An 11,741-nucleotide genomic window follows, 5' to 3' on the forward strand; every position below is an offset into this window, starting at 1 on the left:
AGGATGTCCACTCTCATCACTATTATTCAACATAGTTTTGGAAGTCCTAACCACAGCAATCAGAAAAGAAAAAGAAATACAAATTGGAAAATAAGAAGTAAAATTGTCACTGTTTGCAGATGACATGATACCATAGATAGAGAATCCTAAAGATGCCACCAGAAAACTACTAGAGCTAATCAATGAATTTGATAAAGTTGCAGGATACAAAATGAATGCACAGAAATCTCTTGCATTCCTATACACTAACAATGAAAGATCAGAAAAAGAAATTAAGGAAATATCCCATTACCACTGCAACAAGAAGAATAAAATACCTAGGAATAAACCTACCAAAGGAAGTAAAAGACTTGTACTCAGAAAACTATAACACACTGATGAAAGAAATAAAAGATGATATAAACAAATGGAGACATATACCATGTTCTTGGATTAGAAGAATCAATATTGTGAAAATGACTATACTACCCAAAGCAATCTACAGATTCAATGCAATCCCTATCAAATTACCGGTGGCATCTTCTACAGAACTAGAACAAAAAATTTTAAAATTTGTAGGGAGACACAAAAGACCCTGGATAGCCAAAGCAGTCTTTAGAGGGAAAAAAAAAAAAAAGAGCTGGAGGATTGAGACTTCCAGACTTCAGACTATACTACAAAGCTACAGTAATCAAGACAATATGGTACTGACACAAAAACAGAAATATAGATCAATAGAACAGGATGGAAAGCACAGAGAAACACACGTACCTATGGTTAACTAATCTATGACAAAAGAGGCAAGGGTATACAATGGAGAAAAGACAGTGTCTTCAGTAAGTGATGCTGGGAAAACTGGACAGCTACATGTAAAAGAAGGAAATCAGAACACTCCCTAACACCATACACAAAAATAAACTCAAAATGGATTAGAGACTGAAATGTAAAACCAGACACTATAAAGCCCTTAGAGGAAAACTTAAGCAGAACACTCTATGACATAAATCACAGCAAGATCCTCTTAAACCCACCTCCTAGAGAAATGGAAATGAAAACAAAAATTAAAAAATGGGACCTATGGGGCTTCCCTGGTGGCGCAGTGGTTGTGAGCCTACCTGCCAATGCAGCAGACACAGGTTCGTGCCCCAGTCCGGGAACATCCCACATGCCCAGAGCGGCACGGCACGTGAGCCATGGCCACTGAGCCTGCGTGTCCGGAGCCTGTGCTCCACCATGGGAGAGGCCACAAGAGTGAGAGGCCCGTGTACTGCAAAAACAAAAACAAAAAAAGGGACCTAATGAAACAAAATCTTTTGCACAGCAAAGGAAAACATAAACAAGACGAAAAGACAACCATCAGAATGGGAGAAAATATTTTCAAATGAAGCAAATGGCAAAGGATTAATCTCCAAAAAGCAGCTCATGTAGCTCAATATCACAAAAACAAACAACCGAATCCAAAAATGGGTGGAAGACCTAAATAGACATTTCTCCAAAAAAGACATACAGGTTGCCAACAAACACATGAAAGGATGCTGAACATCACTAATCATTAGAGAAATGCAAATGAAAACTACAGTGAGGTATCACCTCACACCAAGTCAGAATGGCCATCATCCAGAAATCTACAAACAATAAATACTGGAGAGACATTTATTGGATAAAAGGGAACCCTCTTGCACTGTTGGTGGGAATGTAAATTGATATAGCCACTAGGGAAAACGGTATGGACGTTCCTTAAAAACTAAAAATAGAACTACCACACGAGCCAGCAATCCCACTACTGGACATTTACCCTGAGAAAACCATAATTCAAAAAGAGTCATGTACCGCAATGTTCATTGTAGCTCTACTTACAATAGCCAGGACATAGAGGCAACCCAAGTGTTCATAGACAGATAAGTGGGTAAAGAAGTTGTGGCACATATATATAATGGAATATTACTCAGCCATAAAGAGAAACGAAATTGAGTTATTTGTAGCGAGGTGGATGGATCTAGAGTCTGACCTACAGAGTGAAGTAAGTCAGAAAGAGGAAAACAAATACCGTATGCTAACACATATATATGGAATCTAAAACAAAGTTCATGAAGAACCTAGGGGCAGGAAAGGATCAAGGACACAAACGTAGAGAAAGGACTTGAGGATACGGGGAGGGGGAAGGGAAAGCTGGGACAAAGTGAGACAGTGGCATGGACATATATACACTACCAAATGTAAAATCGATAGCTACTGGGAAGCAGCCACATAGCACAGGAAGATCAGCTCGGCAATTTGTGTCCACCTAAAGGGGTGGGATAAGGGGGTGAGAGGGAGGTGCAAGAGGGAGGCGATATGGTGTTATATGTATACGTATAGCTGATTTTTTTATACAGCAGATACTAACACAATTGTAAAGCAATTATACTCCAATAAAGATGTAAAAGAAAAAAAAAAGCCCAGAGATAAACCTACACACTTATGGTCCACTAAACTATGACAAAGGAGGCAAGGATATACAATGGAGAAAAGACAGTCTCTTTATAAGTGGTGCTAGGAAAAATGGACAGCTACATGTAAAAGAATGCAATTAGAACACTCCCTAACACCATACGCAAAAATAAACTCAAAATGGATTAGAGACTGAAATGTAAGACCAGACACTATAAAACTCTTAGAGGAAAACATAGGAAGAATACTCTTTGACATAAATCACAGCAAGATCTTTTTTGATCCACCTCCTAGAGTAATGGAATAAAAAACAAACAAATGGGACCAAATGAAACTTAAAAGCTTTTACAAAGCAAAGCAAACTACAAACAAGATGAAAAGACAATCCTCAGAATGGGAGAAAATATTTGCAAACGAATCAACAGACAAAGGATTAATCTCCAATATATATAAACAGCTCATGGAACTCAACAGTAAAAAAAAGCAAACAACCCAATCCCAAAATGGGCAGATGACTTAAACAGACATTTGTCCCAAGAAGACATACAGATGGCCAAGAAGCACATTAAAAGCTGTTCTACATCACTAATTATTAGAGAAATATAAACCAGAACTACAATGAGGTATCACCTCACACCAGTTAGAACGGACATCATCAGAAAATCTACAAACAACAAATGCTGGAGGTGGTGTGGAGAAAAGGGAACCCTCTTGCACTATTTGTGGAAATGTAAATTGATACAGTCACTATGGAGAACAGTACAGAGGTTCCTTAAAAATCTAAAAATAGAATTCCCATATGACCCAGCAATCCCACTACTGGGCATATACCCAGAGAAAACCATAATTCAAAAAGACACATTCACCACAATGTTCATTGCAGCACTATTTACAATAGCCAGGTCATGGAAACAACCTAAACACCCATAGACAGACGAATGGAAAAGATGTGGTACATATATAAAATGGAATATTACTCAGCCATATAAAGGAATGAAATTGGGTTATTTGTAGAGACGTGGATAGATCTACATACTCTCATACAGAGTGAAGTAAGTCAGAAACAGAAAAAACAAATATTAACAAATATTAACGCATACATGTGGAACCTAGAAAAACGATACAGATGAACCGGTTTGCAAGGCAGAAATAGAGACACAAATGTAGAGAACAAATGTATGAACACCAAGGGGGGAAAGTGGAGGGGTGGTGGTGGTGGGATGAATTGTGAGACTGGGATTGACATATACACACATATGTATAAAATAGATAACCAATAAGAACCTGATGTATAAAAAATAAATTAAATTAAATTCAAAAATTAAAACAATAATATTTAAAAAAGAGAAAAAAGCATTTTCCTTCCCATAGACATATTTATATGAATGAATTATTTCCATGTTTATATCTATAAATGCAAGAAGAGGAATAAAACCTACCTTGAACCAAAAAAGAAGAAAAACATAACCCACTGGTCATACAGAGGAAAACCCTATCAGGGCACTTGCTCCAGTGGCGAACAATTCTGAAGTTGGTCAGAGGTGGGGAATCGTCTCCCATGCAGCCAGCAGCGCCCCCGCAAGGAGCGTCCTCATTGCAAAGCTGGGGGACGGTGCCGAGGCATCTCTGAGTAAACGTGAGCTGAGCCCCAGGCTAGCTGCTACTGAACTGTTCCCACTCTTCCCAGGTAAAAATGTGTGCAAGTACTTGAAAGCCTAGAGGAAGGGCCGTGGAGCCACAACAGCCACGGTACACAGGCCGACTTGGTGCCTGGAGGTCAGCCAGGCTGGTCCTGGCCCCAGGCACTCTTATGGAAGCTTTCTATTTCCCTGCCTGACGTACCCCTCCTGTCCCAGCCCTCACTGTTTTTTTTTTCCTTCCTCACCTTTGCCCGGGGAGAAATTCCAGCGGCAGGTATGGGTAATACATCCTCTTCTTTAGCAGGTGGCAGCCTGGCAACTCCTTCAGAAAGTCCAGCAGAGCCCCACTCACACTGGGGCACCCACAGAGCCGCAGGCCCTATTCCCTCCCACAAGCCCAGCCCCGAGACTGCTGACAGGGCAGAGAATATGACGTCAGGTACAGCTGCAGGGACTCTTGCTGCCTGGAGGGGTGTTTATATTGACCTCAGCCCAGGCACAGCTGAGAAGGGCTGGCCGGCCAGGTCAGGCTGCCCAGGTCAGCCAATCGTCACCTCTCAGGGGCTCACAGTTGCAGAAAATGGGCCTTGCTGCACCGGCCAGGTCCAAGGAACAGGTGTGGCGTCCTGAGGGTCAGGATAGACAAGGGGCTGCAGCTCTAGCTTGTTTTCTAATCATTTTATCTGGTCCATGAGTGGGAGACAACTTCAAGAAGACCCTCTCTTAATGAGAGGAACCCAGGAGTCAGGGAGAGGAGGGGTGGTGGGTGGAGACAAAGACCTGGTGCCCCGGTTGCAGTGGAAGCTTCTGGAAGACCTGGCAGAGGGAGGCCGCTCAGAGTGAAGGTCAGGGTCACAAACCTGTTGGAGCCTCTGTTTGTTAGTTCAAGTTCTGCTCTGAGGTGCTCTGGGGCAGCTCTGACCAACAGGTGAGCTGGGGGTGCTCTGCAATGAGGGCTATGTGCACAGTTCCTGTGTGCCCAGCCCTGCCGGTGTACCTGCCCAGGGGAGCTCCAAATCCTGGGAGGGGCCTGACCACTAGAGCCCCGAGGGCTGCTGGATACTTGCAAAGGTGAGCTCCATATCCTGGGAGGGCCCTGACCACGAGAGCCCCGTGGGCTGCTGGGGACATGCCCAGGTGAGCTCCATATCCTGAGATTGGCCTGACCACGAGAGCCTCATGGGCTGCTGGCGACCTGGTAAAGGATGTCAGGACAGTCAGTGAAGCCACCGAGGATATATATCCAGTAGTTCCTAATTCCTACACACTGCTGGTCATTCTACCATCCACCAGAACATGCTATTCTGTATTAGACTTCAATGATGCCTTCTTCTGTATTCCATTATCCCAGAGTCACAAGAAGTTTTGGCTTGTGAGTGGCAGGACTCAACATACAACAGAAACAATACCGCTGAGGCGTCCTGCCCCAAGGGTTCAAAAATTCCCACACCATCTTTGGGGAAACGTTAGCTAAAGACCTAAAAGTTCTACCTCTGGAAAAGGGAACCCTCCTTCAATAGGCAGATGACATTCTGATCGCCAGCCCTACTAAGGAGGTCTCTGAACTACTTAGCCAATAAAGGATAGAAGGTGTCCAAGAAAAAGGCTAAAATATCACAGACTAAGGTGACCTGCCTGGGCTTCACTCTCACAGAAGGTCAGAGAAGGCCATCCCAGGAAAGGGAAGAAGCCATTTGCAGCCGTACCCCTTCTAAAACTAGAAGACAGCTTAGGGGTTCCTGGGGAGGCCGGGGTTTATTGCATCTGGATCCTAACTTCAGTCTAATAGCTGGGCCTCGATATGAAACACTGAAAGGAAAAGATGATGATCCTTTTGAATAGAATCCAGAAGTGGCCATTGAAGAATGGAAAGAGCAGTCAATTCAGACCCTTGCCCTGGAACTCCCTAATTTAACTAAACCTTTTGACCTTTACATTCCCAGTCGAAGGTGAATCGCCCTTGGAGTATCAGTGCAAAAACTGGGACCACTTGAAATGGAACAACGCAAGAATGCCCTCCAGGTAGGAGAAACTACGGTCACCAAGGGCTTGGCCCGCCACCTCATCCGGCCAGGATACTGGGGGTATCGAAAAACCTGGAAATCAGCAGCCTGCAAGGCCAGGTCCCTCCCAAGAGAAAAGGACCCCACGTGGTGATCCTAACCACCCACCAGGCCCTGAAGTTGCAGGGATTGCTCCGTGGGCACACTGACCTCGAGTGAGGAGGCCCTCCAACTCCAGCCTCCAGAGAGACAACCGGGGGCAACAGACCCCCATGACGACTCGTGTGACCATCACTTGACCTGGAGCTTCTCTCAGAAAACAACAAGAGTGTGCCCCAAAAGAGCAGACTACTGCTTGCAGGACTTACTGCACCCAGAGCGGAGCTAATAAGCTTGGCGGGGAAACCGTAAATAACGCTGTCACCATAGAAAAGCCTACAGACACCGCGGTGACGGCAGCCAATGAGACCGGCTGGACTCCTGGCTACTTCAAAAGGCCGTTGACTCAGTGGGCGTCATGGTCCTGGATCATCACCGGCCCTGGACTGTCTGGGAGTTGAGCAGGCAGGGCTCTGACACCTGGTGCTGTTTGTACGTTAATTCAGGGGCCTAATTGAAGAAAGCGCAGACTACTGGTCAGAGCATCTAGGCTGGCAGAAACCCTCAGCCTAAGGTGGCCAAACAAATGTGGGGTGGGGTAAAGCTGCCGCCCCCCAGCAACTCTGCACATCTCTTTCCTGGACCCTTAAAAGTCATTAGAATCTAAGCACTTCCAATGCTGGTGCTCAGGCAGACAAGCAGTGAGAGAGGAGGCCTGGGGACAATCAACCTCACCTGGAGGCTGCCAGGGAGCAGTTCTGCCCCTCCCCCACAGGTATGAGGACTCCCAACTCAGCACGAAGCAGTTGCAGAAGAGGGGTCTGCACCCTCAGCCCCCCAAGAATGAGGAACGGGACAAAAGGCAGAGGAGGGGTTTGTCGCCGGCAAAGCCCACTAAAAATTCCTGGGAGATAAAAATAGAATCTGGGCAATAAAATAAAATCTAACCTTTTTTTTCCTTTGTGCTTTGTCTAATTTCACATGCTCCTAGGTTTCCACATGCAGAGGTCCCACACCCGGCACTTCAGACCCGATTTCCTACTGCAAAATGGCTGGGCCGACACCTCAGCTCTCGGGGCCCCGTGCAGACTCGGCGACATAGAGCCTGAGCTCCAGCCAACCCGGGCCGTGGAGAGCTCTGCCCCCTCCCTCCCGCTGACGCTGCCGGGATCCCTACCCAGCAGCCTGTCCCACAGCCCACGGGGGAGCGCACGCTCTCACCTCTCCATTCTCTGATCAAAATATAAAGTTTCCTTTGCTTCTGAAGCAAACTCAGTCTCGTTCTTTTGGCTCCAGTGACCCTGGGCAGGGGGAACCTTGTTGGGACCACTCTGTAGGATCAGTAACAGAAATTGAGAACATTGTACCTTCAATGAACAGATGTGTGAGCCAAACTGTAATTAACATAGAGCAGTGTGTAAGGCTCGTGTAAAATAAGATGTTTCTAACACTTCCATTTGATATTTCCATCACTTTATTATAAGCAAGTTCAGTGGAGGGCTTTGTCTTATTTGTCAGGTCAACATTAGAGAAATGACGTGATTTCTTTCCAACGATGTACAATACATCTAATAATCTTGGCTGAAGCTTCAATCTTGTTTTGATTGCTTTTCCATTGAAAATGATACCTCTCCTTCAACTCCCCCATATCTGAGAAGTATAAAATCTTAGAACGTATTATTACCAAAGGGGAAACGTGGGAGGAGGGATAAATTAAGAGTTTAGGATTAACACATACAAACTGTGATGTATAAAATAGATCGTCAACAAGGAACTTCTGTATAACACGGGGAACAACATTCAATATTGTGTAATAACCTATAAGGGGAAAACATCTGCAAAAGAATACATAACTATATCTACATCATCTATCAACGATAGATAAAATGTAACCTAAAGGAGGTCGATGGTGAGCTCTTCTGCCCTGAAGATTTCAATCATCTAAAGCTCGGACTCTGCCTACTGCCCAAGGCCCTTAATGATCATACATGTACCCGTAGCTTAAAAATTTCCCAATTTGGGGTTCGGGGAGACACTGATTTGGAAAAATCCCTGGTGTTCTCCTTACATGAAAGGGGCTCTACCTACAGCTAAAACATGCCTGACACCCAGAAGATGGTACACCGTTTGATCGGGAAGAGTTTGGAAATGACACGTCATCTCCTCAGCTCCTGGTAGTCGGCTTCACCCCTGCAGCCTTTTTTCTAACAAGCTCCCCACTTGAAGAATCAGCACATTTAACCTCCTGTTTTGTACAGTTAGGAATTTGTAAGGAGGATGAACGGGAAGAGGGGGAACTAATGAGAGACCAGCTCTAGGTGTTTGGACAGGCACATGCCATTCTAATTTCCAATCAGGAAGAAGAATTAACCAAAGGCTCAGCCTGCCCCCTGGAACCACAATAGGGCCTGTAGCAATCCTGTGGTTTTGTGGCCAGTTCCCAAAAGAGGACTTAAAAATGGAGCTCAGGGGCACTGCAATTCACAAACCTGCAGGGTTATAAATGATAACGATCTTCCAAAAATACACTGAGGTAAGGCAACAAAAAAGATTCTAAAGCAAGGCAAAATTTCAGGAAAAAGTTTTCAAGAGGTACGTTGGAGTCGCCTTTAAAGCACATGAAAAGTGGCAGAAGTTCGCAAATGATGCAGTTGGCCAAAACATATATTTTTCCTAAATATATTTAGCAAAAATGCATACACTCTTTTTGGCCAACCAAACAAGCAGGACATGCAAATCAGCACTACAAAGAAGTCTCACTTCCCATCTGTCAAAAGGGCCATCCTGGAAAAGTGTAAAAACCAGAAATGCAGGACAGGCCATGGAGAAAAGGGAGTCTTGTGACACTGATGAGCGGGATGTAAATTGCCAACGGCCACTCTGGAGTAGTGTATGGTGTTTCCTAAAACATCTAAAAAACAGAACTACAATGCATAGGGCACTTCCACTCATTGGCGTATATATTCAGAGAACCAAAAATCGACAGAACACGGGCACCTCAAAGTTTAGGGCTGCTTGGTTTGCAAGGACCTCAGCTTGGGTACACTGAAAATATCCTAGGAAAGAGAAAAATGGGTAAACAAGTTGTGGTACTTATGTACAATGGAATATAACTCAGCCATGAAATCAATATCATAAGGCTACTAACAGCATAATGAGTATATTTAGGAACGATGATGTTAAGTAAAATAAGTCAGACAGAAAAAGAAACTTATGATAACATATCACTTACCGGGGTTTTCGAAAAATTGCTACACATGAACTGAATTACAAAACAGAACACAGAGTCACACATTTAGAAAACACACTTATGGCTGCTTAAGGGGAAAGGTGAGGTGGGGTGATGCATAAAACGAGAGTTTCAAGGGAGCACAGATACCGTTCCATAAACCAAATATGTAATAGACATGACCTACTCATTGCTCAATGAACTGGACTCAACACATCCTATTCACTGCAGAAGAATACATCTGCCTAGTAAGAATCTTAAAAAGTATTTATTGGGCTTCCCTGGTGGCGCAGTGGTTGAGAGTCTGCCTGCCGATGCAGGGGACATGGGTTCGTGCCCTGGTCCGGGAAGATCCCACATGACATGGAGCGGCTGGGCCTGTGAGCCATGGCCGCTGAGCCTGCGCGTCCGGAGCCTGTGCTCCGCTACGGGAGAGGCCACAACAGTGAGAGGCCTGCGTAACGAAAAAAAAAAAGTATTTATTGATATCTCTCTGTAAGTGAATCAGCTGGGTGTAAAACGGCATAAACACAGCATTGAAAATCAGCTGAACCCCATTAAAAAATAAACTATAAAAAAATAAAAATTAAAAAAGCAAACAGTGAAAGAAACATTCTTACAAAATTCTTTCAGCGGCTGTGATGAAACCTTGATTGACCACATCTAGACACACAACTGGATGAGACATAAGGCTGGACACTCTTGGGGCCAAGAGGATTGGTGAGGTTGGGTGAGCAAATGCAGACCCTTTAAAGTAATACTGCGTGGTACCCATTCCATGGGTCCCAACTCTCCAGGTTCAAGGGAATCTTCCTACAGCTAAAACATGCATAGGAAACTCATAGGATGGTACATTGTGTGATCAGGAAATGTTTCTAAAACACATCTCATTTTTCATCCCTGGTGCTCGGGTTTGCCATTCCAGCCGCTTTACTAACAATCTCCGCACTTGGAGAATCAGCACCTTTATTTAACCTCCTGTTTCGTACAGTTTGCAATTTGTCCAGAGGATGAACGGGAAGAGGGGGAACCAATGAGAGACCAGCTCTAGGTGTTTGGACAGGCACATGTCACTCTAATTTCCAATCAGGAAGAAGAATTAACCAAAGGCTCAGCCTGCCCCCTGGAACCAGAAAAGGGCCTGACGCAATCCTGTGGTTTTGCGGCCAACTCCAAAAAGGCGAGTTGAAAAATGGAGCTCAGGGGCACTGCAATTCACAAACCTGCAGTGTTATAAATGATAACAATTGTCCAAAAATATACTGAGGTAAGGAAATGAAGAGGATTTGAGATCAAGGCAGTATCGGAGGAAACAGTTTTCAAGAGGTAGATTGGAGTCGCCTTTAAAGCACCTGAAAAGCGGCAGAATTTCAACAATGATGCAGTTGGCCCAAAAAGGGCGTATGCGTTTTTTTCCTGAATATATTCAGGGAAAAAACGCATACGCCCTTTTTGGCCAACGAAACAAGCGGGCAATGCACATCAGTAGTACAAAGAAGTCTCACTTCGCATCGGTCAAACGGCCATCGTGAAAAAGTGTAAAACCCAGAAATGCAGGATAAGCCATGGAGAAAAGGGAGCCTTGTTATGCTGGTGGAAGGGATGTAAATTGCAAACGGCCACTCTGGAGAAGTGTATGGTGTTTCCTAAGACATCTAAAAAACAGAGCTACAGCGCATACGGCACTTCCACTCATGGGCGTGTATCTTAGCCCCGACCCTGCGGCGGAGTCTGGATCCGGGCCAGCCACCGCCAGAGCGTCTGGTGTGCCGCTGCCTTCCAGAGCCGCCTTCTGGCCGCCCTAGCCCCGGCCAGGCCGGCGGGGAGCGCCCCCTCTGGCGCGCGCTGTGGTGGGAGGGGCCTGAGGAGGTGGGGGCCTGCAGCGGTGCCCGGCCGGGGCGGAGGCGGCCTCAGCCCCAGGCGACTAAAGGAGAAGGCGGGGCGGGAGGCAAAAAGCGTACAGCACCCAGTATTCTCAGGTAGTCTCCCATCCAAGTACTAACCAAGCCCGACCCTGCTTAGCTTCCGAGATCAGGCGCGTTCAGGGTGGTATGGCCATACGCAGGGTTGGGGACCGCGGGCTGCCTCTTGAGGCCCAGCTTCTCTGGCGCGTGCGCCTTACCGCCAGCCCCGTGGCCAGCCCGCCCCGGCAGGGCCCCGCTGCCCGCCCAGCCAGGGGAATGGAGGTCTCGGGTACCGCGGGGTGGTGGAGGGGTTGGCGACCTCCCAGCCCAGGGCGGGAGGGACCCAGCAAACCCTTTGGCGCTTGGCGCCCCGCCCCAGATCCCGCACGTCTCTCACAGGGACGTGGCCCCGGAACATGTCCGGGGACGTGACAGGAATCATCTTGGCCAACTCAAC

The 11,741-nt window shown here is 46.0% G+C and overlaps 1 pseudogene; it reads right to left on the reverse strand.

Annotated features, from left to right (window-relative positions):
- Positions 1-11,334: 11,334 nt before the first annotated feature.
- LOC131766024 (5S ribosomal RNA) lies at positions 11,335-11,443 on the reverse strand (annotated as a pseudogene).
- Between the last annotated feature and the right edge of the window lie 298 nt (positions 11,444-11,741).

The sequence above is a fragment of the Kogia breviceps genome, chromosome 11 (assembly GCF_026419965.1).
Source record: "Kogia breviceps isolate mKogBre1 chromosome 11, mKogBre1 haplotype 1, whole genome shotgun sequence".
In the NCBI taxonomy this organism is placed as follows: domain Eukaryota; kingdom Metazoa; phylum Chordata; class Mammalia; order Artiodactyla; family Physeteridae; genus Kogia; species Kogia breviceps.